This window comes from Mauremys reevesii, unplaced genomic scaffold, assembly GCF_016161935.1.
Source record: "Mauremys reevesii isolate NIE-2019 unplaced genomic scaffold, ASM1616193v1 Contig17, whole genome shotgun sequence".
NCBI lineage: Eukaryota > Metazoa > Chordata > Testudines > Geoemydidae > Mauremys > Mauremys reevesii.
The window spans coordinates 783,748-803,816 of NW_024100793.1; the positions used below are offsets into that span (position 1 = coordinate 783,748).

The following is a 20,069-nucleotide window of genomic DNA, read 5'->3' on the forward strand; positions in this document are numbered from 1 at the left end:
AAAGCATTTTGAGAAGCTCAGACTGAAAGCACTATGGAAATGCAAATTATGATCAGCTGCATTCAACATTGGTGGGCACGTTGGAAATGGCTAGGTGAATAACATCAGCAGGACTCTCTGAAAGTCTGGCAGAATTCATGATATTCTCTTTCTTTCCCTAGTGAAACTCCCTACACCCCAGGGGCTGCTGGCACGACTCCTGGTGAGTAGACCATGAGAATAGGTTTTCTGTGGAATGTGAAGTGGGACAGTTAACTATAAAAATGGGTTTTCTAGCTAGATGCTTGTAGACAGGCTGAGGAATGTGTATGATTTGGATCTCTCTGTCTCTGCCCTCTCCTGAGACGCACTGTTCTGCATCCTCGCGTACTAGCTAGAATGCTTTCTTCTTCAGGAAGGCACTGCAGTAGAATCAACAACTCTGTTGTATGGTCTCCACAATGAGAGAGTCTGAACTATTCCTCCTTCAGGACCACACTGGTATTGTGCTGACCAAACTTAGCCTGTTCTTCTCTCTCGCTGACAGGTAGTAGCCTCGCCCCTTATGCAGGAGAAGGACACGGATGTGCTGCCTTGCAGTTACTACAGGCCCTGCACCAAAATATCCATGTAGCAGTGGGTGAGATGTGGGAGTAAAGATCCCATCTCTGCTGCAGTACATTGAAGGTAAAGTGCTAGTTAGGAGGAGTGCGGTCCATGGAGCATAGAAGGGAAGCCAGAAAATGCAGCTTCAGACGACACGTGTGTGCCATTCCTGTTGCAGTATGTGGGAACAGTGGGGAATTGAAATTGGGCTTCTAGGCCCTCACTTTTCCTTCATCTGGATAACTGTGAACCACTGGGCTAAATCTAGAGTTAAACCACTGAAGCCAATTCAATCCGGGCAGAATCAGGCCAGGAAGGTTTCAGCTGAATGGAAATTTTACAGCAGTTCCCCACACCTTTGCTAGGTTAATGTTTGGGAAGGTGAATTACACATGAAGTTGGAGGTTAGTGAAATATTTTGGGGTTCCATATATAGTCTGATTTTGCAAACTGAATGTTTCTGAAAATTAAACCCCATGTTTACTTTCAAGGGTGATTCAATTAAAAACCCAGAGTTTTTCTTTCTGTAAGGAAGCCTGAGCCATAAAAGCTAGGTTGGCCAAGTGGGTGCCCATGTAGACTCTAGGTATTATGGGCCTAATAATGTCTTTCAGCAATTTTACAGTGGTATGAATCTATTGACCTCCTCAGTCAGTGTAGCTGCATCTACACTATGGGGTTATGCCAGCAGAACTCCAATGACGTGGTTGTGCCAGTGTAGTCTCTGTGGAGTATGACAGACCCTACGTGGAGCCCAAACCCGATATGTTTCTGATGAAGGTCAGACCCCACAATGTTCAAGTGGGTTTGATAGTCAAAAAGATTTTAAAAATGAGCTGTATCTTCCTAGTTGTTGCTGTACAGAGTCCCCAGTACTGCCTTGTGCCGACATTAAAGAAGGGTAGGTTAGAGCTGGACATTCAGAAACGGGGCCAGATTTCAGCTGATGTAAATCAGTATAATTCCATTGACTTCAATGAAGCTACACCGATTTACATCAAGTTAGGATCAAGTCCAGAATCTTTTATTATGCAGGAAAAGTTTGTATTCACATTAAACCCAGTCTTCTGATGTGCTGAACAGTTTTCTGAGATGCTAAGTACCTCAGATCCCATTAAAGTCAAAAGGAATTGGGAGTGCTCAGCATCTCACTCCTGGTGGGTTGACTGACCCTGAATAGAAATGCCAGCAGGGTACATAACATGATACTTTCTGTGGGTCCAACAAAGAACGTTGGCGTAGGTCCCATTTAGCCTTGAAAGCGCAGGCATGTTACAGCTTGGCAGAGCAGGGGTTTTCAAGGACTGATTGCAAAGGAGATTCCTGGGACGACTCTTCTTGCTAACCTAGCTGACATTATTGTTTTGCCTCCTGCTTCATAGGAAACACAGAGAATTCCCTGGACCACGTGCAGTGGGAGCACATGCTGCTTCAGGTACAAGATGGCTTTCAGCTGTATTGTCACAGCCCTCCCTCCCCCCTCCAAATGTATCAGCTGGGGAAAATATTAATGATAAACTATTCGTTCTAAGCAGAGCTGGTCAAACCATTTCATTTGCAACTTTTGTTCAGTGAAAACTGGCCTTTTTTATTTTCATGGGACACTTTCAAATTTTTTTTTTTAACACAAAACAAAACAAAACCCAACCCAACTGGAAAATGTTCAGTTTTTTTTTTAACTGAAGTTGATTTTTTGGGGTTTTTTTTCATTTGCTTTCCTGGTTGTCTCCTTCCCCCTGCCTCACCTCCCACCCCGGCTTTTTCAGTCACAAAGTGGAAGAGGGGAGGAAAGGCCTGGGGACGAGGGATAAAGGGAAGGAAAGGGGGAAAACAAAGAACTGAATAATGGTCATTTTTTATTTTGAAAAGCAAAATATTTTTGTTTCTTTCACTTTTCATGTGTGTGTTGAAAAATCAAGAAAACAAAAAACTCCCACTTGCTTTGTGAAATGGACTTACCATTGTTCAACCAGCGCTAGTTATAAATAACTCATGCTACCACTGGGAACAACACACAACATAACCAGAAAACCAGCATGCTCATGGTGCTAATGCACCACTGGGGGACATTGAAAGGATTCTTTTTTTCTCTTTGCCACTCAAAAGAAAATTTGCTGTGAGAAACCCCAAAAGGAAAAGAGACAAGACAGGGTTTGGTGACTGTATCTCAGGGAGAAGCCTTTCTGCTCAGAAAGAGCTCTTTGCAGCCTCATGTAAATCCAGACAAGGAACACTTTGATGGCGAGTGCTGAAAATGAAAGGAAGGGACCTAGTGACAAATACGCCCCAGAAGGTTTGCAGTTCCATTTGGGGTTGGATTACACTCTGGAGTTCCCCATTCCAGATCCAGCCTCCTTTGAAATTCTTTGGGCTAAAAAATCAACTAAGATTAGGTTTTCTTGTGAGGTTTCTGAGATTTCCTGGCTGCTGTTCAAAATTAGGGCCTGAAACAGCAAAGTGCTGAAAGTTACTAACCTCTGGCTGACTTCAATGGGAGATGAGGGTGTGACTCCTGGTCCTTTGGGTGTCCACTGACTTAGGCTACAGGATTGGGGAAGGATAGCTCAGTGGTTTGAGCATGGCCTGCTAAACACAGGGTTGTGAGTTCAATCCTTGAGGGGGCCACTTAGAGGTCTGGGGCAAAAATTGGTCCTGCTAGTGAAGGCAGGGGGCTGGACTCAATGACCTTTCCAGGTCCCTTCCAGTTCTAGGAGATTGGTACATCTCCAATTATTCCCAGGATTCCCTGGATCTGATCTCTATATAATCAAAGGGTGTCATGTAAAGCCTTTACTGGATACCTGTGTCACACGGCTCATCATAAGCATTGCACAGTGATTGGATGGATAATATATAAGGTGCTATGGTTCTATACTGAAATTGATGCTTTTAAGGTCTGTGAGTTGGGGCTGCTCACCAGAAAGTGATAAACAAGTTTCTTTCAGGCAGGAGACGCTTATCTGCCTGTGAGTAATTATTCACAGTGGATGCTAATCAACAGAGGAAAATTCTAATCAAGTGATTGTGAAGTCTCCAGAGGAGATTTGATACAAGAAAAACAAGCAAACAATAGGGGGTACCCTGTTTTCAAATGAAGACAATGGATGCGTGGAACTATATCTGGAGGTCCAGAGGTATCTGGCCCCAGGTATCCTTCATCTATTGGACGAACTGACAGCTCCTTGTCTTATGAATGGAGGATGATCTTTGGTCTGGGTGTTTCATGCTGGGAGAGAGATTTGGGGGAGCTATCCTTTGTGAGACAGGGGAATATTTGGTTATCTAAGTTCAAGCTCTAGAAGTGTGTTAGGATTTTATTTTTACGTAACCATTTGTTTACATTAATTTTACTTGCTGCTTCCCAACTCTCTGATCTTTGTCAATTGAACTCTGCTTGTTTTCACTATAAATGTATCTAAGTCCATGGAGCGGTGATGCTGAGGTGAAACTGGTAAGGTGATGTGTAGCAAACCTATGAATTCTGTGAGTGTCCAGTGGAACAGGGGCTGGACATTGTGGGGCTGCAGAGAGGGCTCGGCGGTTGGACTGTACCGATTGCTTATCTGTAGAAGGAGAGTGGAACCTGGATGGGGTGAGAAGGGCGTGCTTGTGTTTCCTGTGGCTGGCTGAGTCAGGAGCTGACACCTGGCAGGCACAGAGAAGGTTTTCTCATGCTAAGGGCAGGGGTAGTGAGGTACCTCACAACCCTGGGGACCCTCAGGAGGTGGCAGAATGGGTTCATAGCACTTCAGAGAAGGTGCCTGGTCCTTCGTAGTCCAGGGCCCTTTGCTCAAAGTTTACTAGACCCATCCTCCATCCACTATAAAATCACTCCTCAATGGTCAGATTTCTTGGCTCCATCTCATTCTCCAATTCACTGTCCATCTGGGTTTGGGGACTGAGAGGAATCATCACACAAAGGTTAAAGAACGACAGCAGAGGAAATCTGGGTTGTCGATGTTTATAGTTCTCAATAGGGAAATAACCTTCCCATGACACCTGAATATTGGAAAGTTTACAAGCGAGAACAAGGAAGAAAAAAAAACAAACAAATAAACAAACAAACCCCCACAACAACCCCCAAATTCTTGCAATTAACCATCTGCTTTAACTCTCTTCTTTTACACTCAGTTCCTAAGAACATCTCTGGGGATGATAGACGACAGTGCCTGGAGCAGCCAGATAAGCCTTGAGTTGAACCAGCAGATGGCCAGCTATACCAGCCCCTCCCGTGAGAAGGTTTGTTCTCTGTTAAGGCTTAGTTTCTACTTAATTTCCCTTGAAATTTGATTGGGGCTGCATAAGGCTTCTCTCAAGGCTTCATTACTTTATATTTTATTCTGCATATAAAATTTGTTTTTATTTGTTCCCTGCTCTCTTGCCCCCCTGCTCTTCCAATATTTGCTTGGACAGGCTGCTTGTCTGTGCTGCATTGTTGGTTCTCTGGCTGGGCTAGATGATGGGATGTTTCTGCAGTATGGGTGCTTGGACTTGGCTATCTTGTTCTTTCCTGAGTGTTGCTGAGCTGGCTCTGTACTGACTGGCACGTTCTGTTACTGGTATCTCAGTGCCGGCCCTTTCTTTCAGAGTTTCCTGTATAAGGCGCTAGGAACGTCCTTAGCAGTTTGTCAGGACCTGGGCCACGTTAAATCCCAGCTTCATCAATTTTTGAAAGCAACAGATTATATGGAAGCCCCTGAGAGACAGGTGAGGACTCTGTCCCTCTCCCCACTTTACCAAGTAACCCCTGAATGCTTCCTGTGGGGCTCAGCTCTGAGCTGGCCTGGGACAGATGCCATTTCGCTTCATATCCTCTTCATTGCTGTTTCACTCAGCCCCCGCTGCCCATGTGTCTGACGCCTGACTCGCGCTTTACACCACTTCAGCTGAAAGGAAGGGACTCGTGGGTTAGATCCTAACCAGTATTTTTCTTGGGTGACAGGGAGTCATTTCCATCCTTGCACTCTCTGCTGAGAGCCACTTGGACCTCACACTCAACGCACTTCAGGAGTTTGGGGCTGCAATGAGCAAGGTTACGATTCCTGGGTTCATCAGCCGCCTGAAGGTAAAGGAGCCAGGGGCTTCTCTCCAACTTCCTCTCCCTCTAAACCAGGGGCAGCAGCCCCGGGGTAGTGTCTGCTCTGCTCAGCTCGCATTGTCCCCCAGTGTGTGCGTTCTACGTGACGCCTGCAGTTAAGCAGAGAGGAGCACACTCTGGAGCTGGGGTTCTCTCAAATGATTTTTATCATCTGATGTCTCATGGCTTGAGCGCCCCTCCCATGCACAATGTGTGGGAACTACCTCAGTCGCTTGCATGGAAAAGCTTTAGGGATTTTTAGCATTTTTTTAATCCCAGTTAGTGGCTGGAAATGAGGAGGTGTGGCAAGCAACATGTGGCCAACCAGCCTGCTTTAGGTAGACCACCAGTGGGCTACGGATGACAATTATGGAACCTGTGATTTAGAGCAGTGGTTCTCAACTTGTCCAGATTAGTGTACCCCTTTCAGGAGTCTGATTTGTCTTGTGTACCCCAAATTTCACCTCCCTTAAAAACTACTTGCTTACAAAATCAGGCATAAACTTATTAAAAAGTGTCATAGCACATTATTACTGAAAAATGCTTATTTTCTCATTTTTACCATATAATTATAAAATAAATCAACTGGAATATAAATATTGTACTTGCATTCTTAGTAGTCTGCTGTAAAACTAGGCAAATAGCTAGATGAGTTGATAAACCCCCTGGAAGACCTCTGCAGACCCTTAGGGGTACACAAGTAGCTCTGGTTGAAAACCACTGATCTAAAGGCTAGAGCAGGAGACTAGGCCTCTGGGCTTCCACTGCTGGCTCTGCCATTTACTCACTGTGCAGCCTTAGGCAAGACATTTAGCGCCTGATCTTGTACCCACCAGTGTCAATGACTAAGCTCCCGTGTACTTCACTGCTGTAGGTTCAGCATTTTAGGCTCTCTGTGTCAGAGTTACCTAGTGGGAATGATGGAGATACTAATATCTCCACGCCTCACAGTTATTATATTGCTTAAATACTTTTTGCAAGTGGTTTGAGATCTTTGGCTGAAAAGAGCTTTGCAAGTGCAAGCTGCTATTGCTGCTGTGAGGAATTCCTCGGTCAGCAGCAGATCAGAATTCCAAAGCAAAAGGAATCAGAAGAACTTTCTGATTGTCTAGGACTACCACCATGGGAGAAGAGGCAAGACTCGCAGCACCCTGATGCTGGCCTACAGCAGCGTGGCTGTCCATGCTCCAAAAGACCAGCTTCTCTCCCGAGTAGAGGCAGACATCACAGGGAACATCCTTCTCCATTACAGAGCCAGTGGTCAGGTAAGAGCTTTTGCGTGATAAGTGTCACATAACTCAAATTTAAAACTGTAATGGACGGAGTGTGAGCTGTCACATGTTGTATCATTTTTGTTGCTCTTCTTTGTATTTTCGCTAGGTTTTTCTATAGTCTTCTGAAATTCTGTAGACCCCAGCTACACAGTAATTCAGATGCAGTGACACTCAGGCTATTCAGAATAACACTCTAACTCCCCTCATATGGATGTGTATCTAGCTCTAGTCTCTCTTGGGTAGCAAAAGATAGTGCTAGCCTGTATGTAGTTGATTTGCTGTCACACTGTTTCTTGGACTCACTACTTCCCTTACCTCTTATCTGTCATCTTGTTTGTCTGTGTGCTCCGTTATTTCTGTTCCCCAGGTGCCTGACTGCTGGTCCTGACTCTCATCTCAGTGCAACCTCTCCACATCACTTTGCCATTCAGTTCTGCCTTGTCTAACTGAGACTCTCACTTAGGCATTGCCAAAAACAGTTGAACCAAACTGAGATCTTCCAGTAGTTCACAAATGCAAATACTACAGAGGATGGCCCTGATAATGACCTCTGCAAACACCCTCTGGATACCTTTCCTGCCTTTTGGAAGATTTAACAATAGTGATTTCTCTCTGCTCCATATTCACCAGCCAGGACATTTTGAGGATGTGTGTTATGTGGGACTATCAACATTGCTAATAGCTGTTTTGCATTTCGTTTTTCAGGTGCTGGGCATCACTGTTGCGAACAAGGTACATTCTAAATAATCTGCCCTCAGCTCTTGCATTTTCTGTACACAAGTTGCTTGTTTAAATTGCACAGAGTTTGGTTTCCTTGCTACATCAAGCAGGAGTCCTGGCTGCTCTGGTGTAAGTAGGCCTGGATTTATTTGATGAACCTGGGTTTTCTCTTCTTCTGAGGTGGGTGCAGAGCCAGGGTCCTCTACCTTCTGGGGTCTGGGGACACCTCTCTCCTCTCCCGAGGCTAGATTTAATTCCTGATCTTTATCTTCTGACTCTGGTTCTTCTCTCAGTTTCTCATCCACATCCTCTTGTTTCTCCTTCTCGATTATGTAGGACATGAACCTAAAATTAACCCTCATCCAGAATGTCATGGAGATTAGCTGTGCCATCTTGGAGACCAGAGACTCCCAAGAGTTCGAATTCTCATACAAACTGGAGCCCTTGGCTACATGTTGGTGAGTGATTAGGAGCTTTGAGGACTGAAGTACAAGAGAGTTTGTTGTAATGTAATGAGACTGGTTTTCTGGGGAGATGATATTTTATCCATTGGCTGTGACTGTACTACTGCAGTCTCATGAGCTACCTGCATGGCACCCAGAATGCTGGGTCCACTCTGAGCTTGGCAGGGATGCTAACATATATTGTGGGCTGTAACTGGAAGGAATGGCTTGTGTCTTGTGAGTTCTCTTTCTGTCCTCTGTATAGCCTGCAGATGGCCCTACAACCCATTTCTGAGGCAGAGAGCCTGCTGGGCACGGTGTCTGTTTATTCCAGGTCTGGCATATAGCCCTGTTTCAGGGTGTGAGAGGAAGGCCTCTCTGCCTTTCAAATCCATTTCCCATTTTTGATGTCCCCATTCATGCATTTCAGGACTTCATTAAACAGGAACCACTGGATTCCCTGGCATCTCCAGTTCGCTACCAGGCAGTTCTTGCCATTGGACATCTGAGGTAGGCTATTTTCTGCCATATTTCTTGGCACTGTGATGCCTTCTTATTTGTTAATTCATGAGTGTCAGGTTGGGAGCAGTCTAAAGCCTGCAGGGTTTGGCTCACCAGGCACCCTGGGGAGCAAATGGGCAATTTTCAGGGCCCCTGGAGTGGGGTCCTTCACCCGGGGCCCTGGAAAACTCTCACGGGGCCCAGGTCTTCAGCAGCACCGCCGCTGGGGAACTTCCGCCCGGGACCCACCGCCAAAGTGCTGGGCCTTCGCGGCAATTCCCATCACCAAAGACCCCAGACCCCCTGAATCCTCTGGGTGGCCCTGTGGCTCACATGCTGCTCACCAGCAGGACTTTAGTTCTTAAGGATTTGAATGTGTCCATTTGGGGGTTTGTGCTCGAAAGACACAAGATTGGAGGTTGTGGGGCATGCAGTACAATGGAGCAGAGTTCAGATGGGGAGGGAGGTGTCTGGCTAGCTGGCAGGGGGGAGGAAGCTTGTGGGTTTCTCTAAAAGGAGATTTGAAGTTTTAGCTTTACTTCTAGAGGAGCCAATACTTAAGAGAGGTGCAAAGTGAAGGGTTGTTTGCACTTGGGGTTCTAGATTGGGACAATCTCTAGTCATTGGACCCATTTCTTTTACTTGGAGGTGGTACTGAGTCTAATGCATGACTTTTCTCTCTATCTTTCTTCTGCCAGCAAGCTCAAACCATCTCTGACCCTGGAGGAAAACCGTGAGCTCCTTGGTCAGTGCTTCAAAAGTTTATTTCCCCTTCCTCCCTTGGAGAAGATGAAAGAGGAAGACGGGACAGCAAAGGATGCTCAGCATATACAAGTACGTGACAACAATTCTCCTCCGGCACCATCCACTGTATTTCTGCCCAGCAGGCACTGGGTGATGGCAGTCCCACATGGCCCCCCTGCAAGGTTATAGTTAGCTTTCCCAGCCCACACACACAAATGATCTGTGCTGAGCCTCACTCCTTCTTTTCTGGTTTCAGTCACTCTATGTGAGATCCTTGGAAGCCCTTGGCAAGCTAGTGGAGACTTTGCTGGAGGAAGAACCAACCGCAGACTGGTTCCAGGAAATGTTTGATGACAGTAGTCCATTGAACCGTGGTGGAGATTGTTTCTTGTGTTACAGCAGGGAAGAGTCAGAGATTTAGGGGGTCAAGCTTCAGTTGTGGAGGAATTTTCCACAATGGAGTGAATTTTAGGGAGAAAGCACCCAATTCTTCCTGGGATAAGCGGGCATGTGCCCCACTGAAATCCACAGAAGCTATGCCATTTTATGCCAGGGCTGGATTGGGACCAAGTTCTTACAGTGTCATTGACACTACTTGGAGCGGCAAGAAAATCACCACTGCAGTAGCCAAATCCAAGAGAACCAGTTGAAACTGATCACTTCTTCTAAGAGGAATTCATGAATATTGAGTTAAGCCCTGTGTATGGAAACTCATTCAGAGGAAACTTCCTGTTCCTCAGACATGAACAGAATATTGTGAAGGGCTGAGGGGTGGGGAGTTTGATGCACGTTCAGTATAAAAATGAAGTTATAAAAGGAGCTGGGCTGGGGGGACTTCTCTGCTCTTATTCAAATTAATAAAAAGAAATGCTTCTCTCTGTCATTTTGCCAATCAATGTGGGAGAAGTTGCCCAGGAAATAGAACACAGCAGCAGACATCAAACAGCATGCAATGTGCTAGACAGCTCCCATCAGACAGTCTACAGCAGACATCACATACACGGGCCCAGATTCATCTCTCATGTAACTCCTTTGGCTTCAATCACCAGAGGTGAATCTGGTCCCTGGGACTTGTATATCTAAGGGGCTCTTCCATTAGACATGTAATTCCTTTGCTACATGGAGGTCAGATGCTTTGGAGAGGGATTTTAGTGACAATTAAACCTGTTTAAGAGGAACTTTTGGGAGGGACTTTCTGGTACTAACTCTGTCCATCCCCCTGCTCTACCAACAGCTCCTAAGGACATGGTTCAGTTCAGGGAAGGAGTGGAGAGAGAGAGGCCTTGCAGGCCAGCACCCAGCTGCTGACTGCCTATCGAGAGACAGTTCATAGCACAGTGAGTATAGCCTTACTCTTCCTTGAGCTGACTTCCTGCTTACATCAGATCTGACACTCAACGCAAATGCATGAAAACTCTTCCAGGACAGCAGTTGGGATCTCAAGGTGACTAACATCCCTCTGCTTCCGTGAGAGAGAGGTTTACACAACAATGCAGTGACCACACTGCAGGCAGACTGCAAGAAGTAGAGGGAGACAACCGCCAAACTGATGGCTTATTCTATCATTAGATTCACCAAGTCAACAACAAAAGAGCTTCCACCCTAGTTAACAAGATGCCAAACGCGGTCCCCTTTTGGCATTCCAGACTTTGGCTCCCATCTAAACATCCCTGTCTTGGAAGAGAGGGGAGGGATAGCTCAGTGGTTTGAGCACTGGTCTGCTAAACCCCAGGTTGTGAGTTCAATACTTGAGGGTACCATTTAGGGAACTGGGGTAAAAATCTGTCTGGGGATTGGTCCTGCTTTGAGCCAGGGGTTGGACTAGATGACCTCCTGAGGTCCTTTCCAACCCTGATATTCTATGTCTAATATAGTGAGGGGTTACTGGAAACCTGATTCACCATATGTGGGGTTCACTGATCATAAAGTCCCAGATGCTTATCCCCAGGTCAATGTGAATCTCAGGGCTTCCCCAAATATCACGCTGTCAGCCAATCCTTAACTAAATCTAAGATTTATTGTTAAAAGAAAGAAGAGTTACAAATGGTTAAAAGATCAATATCCAGACAAGTGACTTTCCATGTTCATAGTTCAGGATCACAACAGTGATGGAATAAACTGCTGGTTTGTAAAAGTCTCTCTGGAATCATCCCAACAGATCAGAATCCAAAGGCAGCTTAGATGTAATGTCTGTTAGTTTTTCCAGGCATTTTCCAGGTTCTTCCAAATGATTATTTGGAAGATCTCTGTCCTATGGCTTACACTGTCCCTGTTCAACATTTAAACGGTCTAGAGATGATAGGATCAGGCCCAAGCCTTCTCTTTTATAGCTATTCTACCAGGCTGACAAGCCTACCTCACAGAAATTGTCACAGAAGGACCTTCCCCCAATGCAGATGGCCTGTTGTACTTTGCTTTGAAGATAATCTTCTATTTCCTGTGCATACACAGTAAACTAGTTACATTCATTCACATAAGGTAATTAGCCGTTCTTCCATTATAACACAGATAGTTAAGCTGAAGATAATGTAGAAATGATTGGTTTCTGAAGTGTCTTACATCTTTGATTTTAAGGCTAACTGAACACCTTGCACACATAATTAAGGCAATTAAGCCATGAAAGGGAATTAGCATCTACAAGCTAATTTATTTACATTGTGAAACTTCTAACCCGGTATAGATAACCACAGACAAATACACTTAGCATCTATTGTTCATTTTTGAATGAGTTGATGATTGCTAGTCTAATGCGCCTCTTTGAAATTCACATGCACGTGAACTGTCTTGATACAGTAGAAGTGTCTCTTGTTAAGTTATTATGGGTCATACACAGGTTGACTGGTCTGCCAGTGTCACAAATGCATTCTTGGTTCTTATGCTCCCAGGATGCTAAAGCTGAATTTCTATGTAATCCGCTAAGAACATAAAACATAAGAGTGGCTATCCTGGATCCCCCAGAAGAATGGTTCATCTACCCAGTATCCTGTCTTCTGACAGTGGTGGGTGCCAGATGCATCAGAGGGAATGAACAGAACAAGGCAATTGTCAAGTGAACCATCCCCTGTTGGACAGTCCCAGCCCCAGCGTCTGGCAGTCAGAGGTTTAGATACATCCAGATCATAGGGTTGCATCCCTGACCGTGTTAGCTAATAGCCAGAGATGGACCTATCCTCCATGAACTCATCTCATTCTTTTTTGAACCCAGTTATACTTTTGGCCTTCACAACATCTCCCTGGCGATGAGTTCCACAGGTTGACTGCATTGTGTGAAGAAATGCTTCCTTTTTTGTTTTAAACCTGCTGCCTATTAATTTCATTGGGTGACCCTTGTTCCTGTGATATGTGAAGGGCTAAATAACACTTCCTTATTGACTTTCTCTACACCAGTCATGAGTCTATAGATCTCTATCATAGTCCCTCTTAGTCGTCTCTTTTCCTAGCTGAAAAGTCCCTGTCTTTTTAATCTCTCCTTATATGAGAAGTTGTCCCATACGCCCAATAATTTTTGTTACTCTTCTCTGTATTTCTTCCAGTTCTAACATATCTTTTTTGAGGTGAGATGAGCAAAACTGCACGCAGTATTCAAGGTGTGGGGGTACTGTAGATTTCTATAGCGGCATAATGATATTTACTGCCTTATTATCAATCCGCTTCCTAATGGTTCCTAACATGTTGTTAGCGTTTTTGACTGCATGTGGAGCAGATGCTTTCAGAGAACTGTACACAATGACTCTGAGGTCTCTTCTTTGAGTGATAACAGCTAATTTAGACCCCATCCGTTTGTATGTACAATTGGGATTATATTTTCCAATGTGCGTTACCCAGTTCAGTACAGGAATCAGAGGCACAATGTTACCAGATGTGCCCATTACTTTGGGGAGGCTCATTAATTAGGGTTACTCTTCTGTGGGGGAAGGGAGGGGTGGGGCGGTTCTGTAATTCTATTACTGTGTTGCTTATGTCACTTGTGTGTTCTACTCCTTCCTTCTACAAGTCCCCTCCCAATGGAGCTCTCCTGCAGGACTAGGTTCCCAGGGCTAATAAGTAGAACTAGACGAACATGCGTACACACACTAGCAGAGCAAGTCAATCAGCACTCCCCAGCTGATCCCCTCATATGTCCCTGCATTCAGTGGGCTGGGCTGAGCAGCACTTTCAAGCTGGTACCCTCATGTGTCCCTGGTCTCAACAGGCTGGGTTCAGCAGCACTTTCCACTGCTCCCCCCACCCACTTATGTGCCCCAAGTTTAACACATTCCTATCACACTTTCACATTACAATTGTACTGGTAGTAACCCACTTGATGAACAAACCCCACTGTATTTTGGGGTACTACAGGGATCTTTAGCTTAGGTACAAGAAGCGTCGCTGCAGAGTAAATGGGGGAAGCTAAAAACACAAAAGAGTAAAATTCAGAGAGAGAGAGAAGCAACCAGCTGACCCATAACAGTTATTGATTGAATCATAGTGATAACCACACCAGGAGGGCTAAACAAACATAACAGCTACATTTTAAAGGTTAATACCTGAGGTAGGAAAGAAAACAGAGAGAGAGAGAGAGATGGATCCCACCCACTCCATGAGGCTTGAACTGGTCGGGGTTCCCAGGTGATGGTGGTCGCTCAGGGTCCTGAGTGCTGGAGACAGGCAGAGCCCCCATCACGATCAGTCAGGAGATGGAATCCCAGTGGAACTGATGCAGAGTTTGGGCCTATACATCAGAACCCTTACCTGGGCATAGGTAGGGGTTTTGTTGAGAAAATACAATGGTTCAAGGGAGAACACTAGATTTGTTTATGGGTAAACTGATGGCTCAAGGGTTTTCTTTAGGCTAGTCAATAGGAGCTGATCATTCTTGGCTATGGGTGTTGTTTTCTTCCGGGGAGCTCACAAGGCAACTAGGCTGCTTCAGTATTTTGGGATATGAGTCAAAGATTTATTACTAGAATTGGTCTGATAATTGCTGAGCTGAGTGTGTGCAGGCGTAGGTTCATTAGCATCTGGAGCAGGGATTCCCATGATTCAATGCGTCCCTGCTTTTCTGGTCCCAGAGTTCAGTGCGGTTCTCTGTTCTTCATTCTTTATGCTAATCCCTATTCCATCTTTCATGCAGTTGAGGCTAGAGAGTTGTCTCTGTTCTTCATTCTGTATGCAAATGGAGATGTCTTAATCTTGTCACCCTTGTCAGGAGGCATCTAGGTGTGTCTCCCCAAATCCTTCATTGTTCTCTGCAAGCCTTTTCTCTGATCGGTTTTGGTTCAAACAGAGATGGGAATTGGGGTGTCCTTCAGGAGTCACACAAGCTAGATACTGTGCCCTGGTTCCCCAAAAACACAGAGCTGACTGGTATCAACAATAAAGATGGCAAGTGAAGTCTAGTACAGCTGGAGAACGTTCATTCTTCATTCTTTTTTAATTAGACTCAGGAAACTTTTCATCAGTTTGGATCTCTGATTGGAGCAATAGCACCATACAGCTGTGATTCACTGGCCACATCTCGTCAGTGGGTGGTTGACTGTATCAGCTGCCTTCTCTGTATACAAGGTGAGGAGACCATTAGCAGGTATAAGTAATTCTTCAGCTTCTTTCACTGTTGTAATGTCCATTTTTCTGCCTGTCTAGTTCTTTCTGTCCTGTCTGTTGGCACTTAGATAACAGAGTGGTGGGCATCTTGTAAATAGCTCATTAGAAGAGACGATTATGATGTGTAAAGAGTGTGGCACACTTCTGGGAACTGTACAAATAATAAATGGTCTGCACCAGGTAGATAACTGCTCAGTTCCTTAGGGCTTCTCTACACAGGGACACTAAGGAGAGTTAATCCAAATGAACTAAAGGTGTAAATTTTAAAGTGTCATTAAACACGTGTGGATGCTCTGATTCTGAATGAAAATGGCCCTTCTTAATTTAAGTGAATTACATGAATTAAACTAACCTGAAAAAAGGCCCCTTTAATTCTAAATAAGTGTGTCCCCAGAGGTGTTTAATGAAGTTTAACTAATGCAGTTTGAAAATGAATTTGATTAGCTTTCTTGACTTCTCCATGTAAACAAGCCCTTGGTACTAAACATTTTCATTCTCTTTACCCTGCCACTGGCTGTATTGGAGGGGTTTCCTGGAATAATTCTTTAAACAAAAAGTTCTTGCAGCAGCCCTCTGTCATGAGCATTCAAAGCTATTGGAGTAAGTGTAGGCCATTTTCCCTTTGTGAAAGAGTGGGACAGGGGTAGGCAATCTATGGCACGGGTGCCGAAGGCACTCAAGCTGATTTTCAGTGGCACTCACACTGCCCAGGTTCTGGCCACCAGTCCGGGGCTCCGTGATTTTAATTTAATTTTAAATGAAGCTTCTGAAACATTTTAAAAGCCTTATTTACTTTACATACAACCACAATTTAGTTATATATTATAGACTTATAGAAAGAGACCTTCTCAAAACGTTAAAATGTCTTACTGGCACGCGAAACCTTAAATTTGAGTGAATAAATGAAGACTCGGCACAGCACTTCTGAAAGGTTGCGACCCCTGAGTAGGATGTTCTTTTCACCTAATGGGATAGATCTTGGTTATTATTTAAGGCCATTTCCAATTAGGGTGACCAGACAGCAAATGTGAAACTCATGCAGGACGGGGTGGGGATAATATGAGTCTATATAAGAAAAAGACCCCAAAATTGGGACTGTCCCTATAAAATTGGGACATCTGGTGACCCTATTTCTAATTATTATTAATCAGTCCTAAAAACAGTGTTGGTGATTCACAAACAGAATAAGGGATTCCAGTCTTTGAGTGTACAACATAGAAATCCCAGCATTGTTTAGAAGTGACGGATGAGCATGGGTTTCCTGCCAAGGTTTTGTCCAGCCCCATCTTGAGAGTTTGGTGGAGGGATTCACCTCTACATTGGAACCTCACATCTACCTGCATGAGTTGTACTTGAATGTGAGATTAGATGTAAATAGTGAGAGCAGAGACACTACTGAAACCAGACACCCCCAGAAAGCTGCTCCAAGCTGAATACGATGCTTGTTCAATCCTGTATCAGTCACAATAACATACCACTACTGTTAACTTTCAGACATTTAGGTGTAATCCTGACTCCATTATAGTCAACAGGAGTTTTGCCATTGACTTTGATGGGGCCAAGATTTTACACTATGCTGATAACAGCCTAGCACATGGATCCTCCTGTATGAATATCCATGCAGTAGAGGTTCAGTTTCATTAGTCGTTACAGTACTTTTTTCCTTTTCTCCACTCCAGGCCAGCCCATGAACCTGGGGTCAGCGGAGGAGGAGCTGAGATGTCTCCGTGACGAACTAACAGCAGCCCGGACCCCGAGGCTCTGTTTCAGGCATCTTCCAAAATGGCCAGGGTAACTGACTCAAAAACTTGTGCGGATGTTCTAGTGACCAGGCACCCTTCATTTTACATTTACACTTTCATGATGCCTTTCTGTACTTGGAGCGAGCTGTGGGTGCGGGCATTCGTTGCTAGTAACCAGCAAGATGCTTTTCATAGATGTGTGCCATGAATGCCATGTAAAATCCAGATTCCACAGAATGTTGCACGCCCATGAAAATGCACACGCAGATGCACACACATGTACCTATCCAGCTATCCATGAGAAAAACTGTATTAGTGGAACATCAAGCTGAGAACCCATCCAGTCTTCATTCTGTCACCTTGTGGGTTTGCCTATATTTGTGAGCATGCCTCTTGACTTCATTGTATATGTTGTAAAAAGATGCAGTGTATCTAAGGGAATACAAACTGGAAACTTACCTCCTGCATAGCCGGTACAATGTTGTGCTAACTGTGCAACAGAAGCTTTGCCTCGAACCTGATCTCATTAGTGTAGAATACAAAAATGTAGTATATAGACTATGGAGAGAATTTTAATCCCAAATGGCTAGCTGGACATGAGGCTAATTAACAAATTGTTAATTAATCAGAGGGGTAGCTGTGTTAGTCTGGATCTGTAAAAGCAGCAAAGAGTCCTATGGCACCTTATAGACTAACAGACGTATTGGAGCATGAGCTGTGGGTGAATACCCACTGTCAGATGCAATTTGCTGATGCATAGATCTTTTTCCATAGAGAAATTAGGCCTCCATTTTTACAAGTGCTGGAGCCAAACATCATTGCAGTCTCTCCTGTTTTTGATTTATTCCCAGGTTGTTAGTGAGTACTTTCCCCCAGAACAGGCCACAGCCTTTATTGAGGCCACAGTGGAAAGTATGCTGTCTGCCAGCCCCACCTGTGCCACGGCAGCTGGACTGTGGATGAAGGTTATACTGAAGGAGTGTGGAGATGCCATGCTCGATAAGGTAAAACGGGAAACTGGAGAGGTTTTCTGCCTAAACTCGAGGCTTTTAGATCTTTGCCCTCATGTGTAATGAACAAAAATCTTGCTGTTTCTCCCCCTCGGACGTAGAGTCGATTCCATCTCTGTTCTCACCCTAAACTAGGCAACGGCAGAATCAATAGCAATAGACAGAGAGAATCCAAGGGAAAAGGAAGATGGTTGGTTATTTATTTGTCTGGCTTGTTGCCACAGTATTCAGCCAAGAAAGGCTTGAAAAAACAGACTCTGGGGAAAAGACAAGAAGACAGAATGACTGGCACTTGGAGGCATCCAGTTCTTAGGAGGCCTATGGCTAAGGGCTACCTGGATAAAAATAGTCCTGTAGTCATTCCCAGTGAGTCTGGAGCCTGAGCTCTTGCCAGGTTTCAGAGCCTGGGCTGCAGCCCGAGCAGGAACAGCTACACTTTTAGCCACATAGTGCAAGCCCCTCAGGCCCAGGTTGACCTGAGCTCTGAAACTCACTGCTGTGGGATTTTTTTAGTGTGTAGACGTACCCTTTAAGAATAGAAGGAGGGAGGGAGAAAACTATAGTGTCTTTGGGATCCACTATTTATATGCCTTATTCTGGAGCCCAGTGCGTTAGGGCTAGATGAAAGGAGCACTCCACAAATCTTCTATCAAGGCTGGTGAAAGGCCTCAGGACAGGGAACCTCGCAGCAGAACTGCCACGCTTGCACAGTGTTTCAAGATGTGAAGGGCTAGGAATGAATGAGAGGTCGTCACCTGTTCATAGTCCCAGGCATTTGCACACTGTGTTTAAAGCACTTGCATATTTTGTGCTTGTGGTTGTTTATGAACTGTGCATCCTTCGAGGCAAATGGTTGCATTTGGCTGCTTAAATCACACCTGCAAAATCTGGGCAAGCAAAGCCTTCTTTTGTGCATGCCAGCTGGTTTATTTAATGCATAGCTGGGCACCACCACATTAAATTACCTGGTATGTACAGGGAAACCCCGCTCAGGGCGGCTCCAGGCCCCAGCACGCAAAGCGCTGCTTGGGCGGCACGCCGGGGTGCTCTGCCGGTCGCCCGCGGAGGTCCACCGGAGCCACGGGTGCCACCGTGCTTGGGATGGCGAAATGGCTAGAGCCGCCCTGACCCTGCTATAATGCGCCCGTAATAATGCGACCGCTATAACACGACAGTGCGCGGCCCGCCGCCCCAGGCCAAAAAAAAAAAGCAGCTGGAGCGCTATGGAAGCGCAAAAGAGAGAGAGAAAGAGAGAGAGAGAGAGAGAGAGGCTTTGTGAAGGGAGAGGGGCTGGAGTGCCCCAAAGGGGAAAAAGCAAAAATGGAATGTGCCTTCCCACTGCCTCTTCCCACCTGCCCCCGCTACCCTTTGGTGAGAAGAGCCACTCTCTCCCAGCTGCTCCTCTCTTCCTCTGCCCGTTGCACATCTCCCTGCTCTCCCCAAGTGTTTCTCTCTCACCGCATGGCTGAGAGCTCCCGCTGCTGGAGCTCCACCCTTTCAGTTACTGCGGTGGGCAGTTCGCAAATGCAAGTAGTTTTCTGCCCAAGAGAAATCGACCGCTTGAAACTGACCAGCTTGAAATGGTAACCCTGCTATACCGCGACCCCACATTTAGCGCGATCCAATTTTTTGGACCCTGATCATCGTGTTATAGCGGGTTTCGCTGTATGTGTGTGTGTCAGTGTTAATTTTACAGCCAAGTGTGGGCAATTGTTGTGGGTTAAAGTTACACAGACATATTTGAACGTTTGTTTCTTGAGGAATTTCTAAAAATCAGCAAATGTCTAAATAAAGGTTTTGATTCTGTAGAATGAATGGAGAGAAAGAAAAAGGGACATTTCTTTCTGGTTTTGTTCCTTCCAGGTGCCAGCTATTGTGGATATAATATATAGCCACATGGCTACTATCCAGGAGGGCAGCTTGAGGCAATTCCTGCTGGAGGCAGTGTCTATTTTAGCTCACCATCACCTAGAGGCAGTGATCTCCAGCCTACTCAGCAACCATCTGCCAATGGACAGGTATATACCGCTACCTATTGCATTCATCTTGGTAAAACATGGATCCCACAGCTTTGCTGGGAGATGTAGGGCTTTATTTAAGCAGCAGACATTTTGGGATAATTCCTGATGGTTAATAGCCTGGGTCTTTCTCCAGGAAGGTCCAAGAGCATGGTAAGGTGGGGTGTGGAGAGAAATTAAGTGTCATTCTGTTTCCATTAATTCATAACTGCTTTGACATCCTAAAGACCTAACTTTACTGGTATAACTGGAGTGTATTGTTAGAAACATCTACTTCTCTAGCAGGGCTGGCTCCAGGGCTTTTGCTGCCCCAAGCAGCAAAAAGGGCGGGAATAAAAACCCCTGCGATCGCGATGTGCAGCTCTACTCCTT

The 20,069-nt window shown here is 45.2% G+C and overlaps 3 long non-coding RNA genes across 3 annotated transcripts; all 3 read left to right on the top strand.

The window, feature by feature from the left end:
* The first annotated feature begins 5,229 nt into the window (after positions 1 to 5,229).
* Positions 5,230 to 6,834, top strand: LOC120393224. The gene is made up of 3 exons (XR_005591948.1): positions 5,230 to 5,292; positions 5,528 to 5,650; positions 6,775 to 6,834. It is a non-coding gene; the product is annotated as an uncharacterized LOC120393224 (long non-coding RNA).
* Positions 6,835 to 6,896: 62 nt separating this feature from the next.
* LOC120393244 lies at positions 6,897 to 8,098 on the top strand. The gene is made up of 3 exons (XR_005591964.1): positions 6,897 to 6,927; positions 7,642 to 7,668; positions 7,993 to 8,098. It is a non-coding gene; the product is annotated as an uncharacterized LOC120393244 (long non-coding RNA).
* Positions 8,099 to 16,694: 8,596 nt separating this feature from the next.
* Positions 16,695 to 19,604, top strand: LOC120393222. Its single transcript, XR_005591947.1, has 3 exons — positions 16,695 to 16,718; positions 17,521 to 17,673; positions 19,543 to 19,604. It is a non-coding gene; the product is annotated as an uncharacterized LOC120393222 (long non-coding RNA).
* Positions 19,605 to 20,069: the final 465 nt, after the last annotated feature.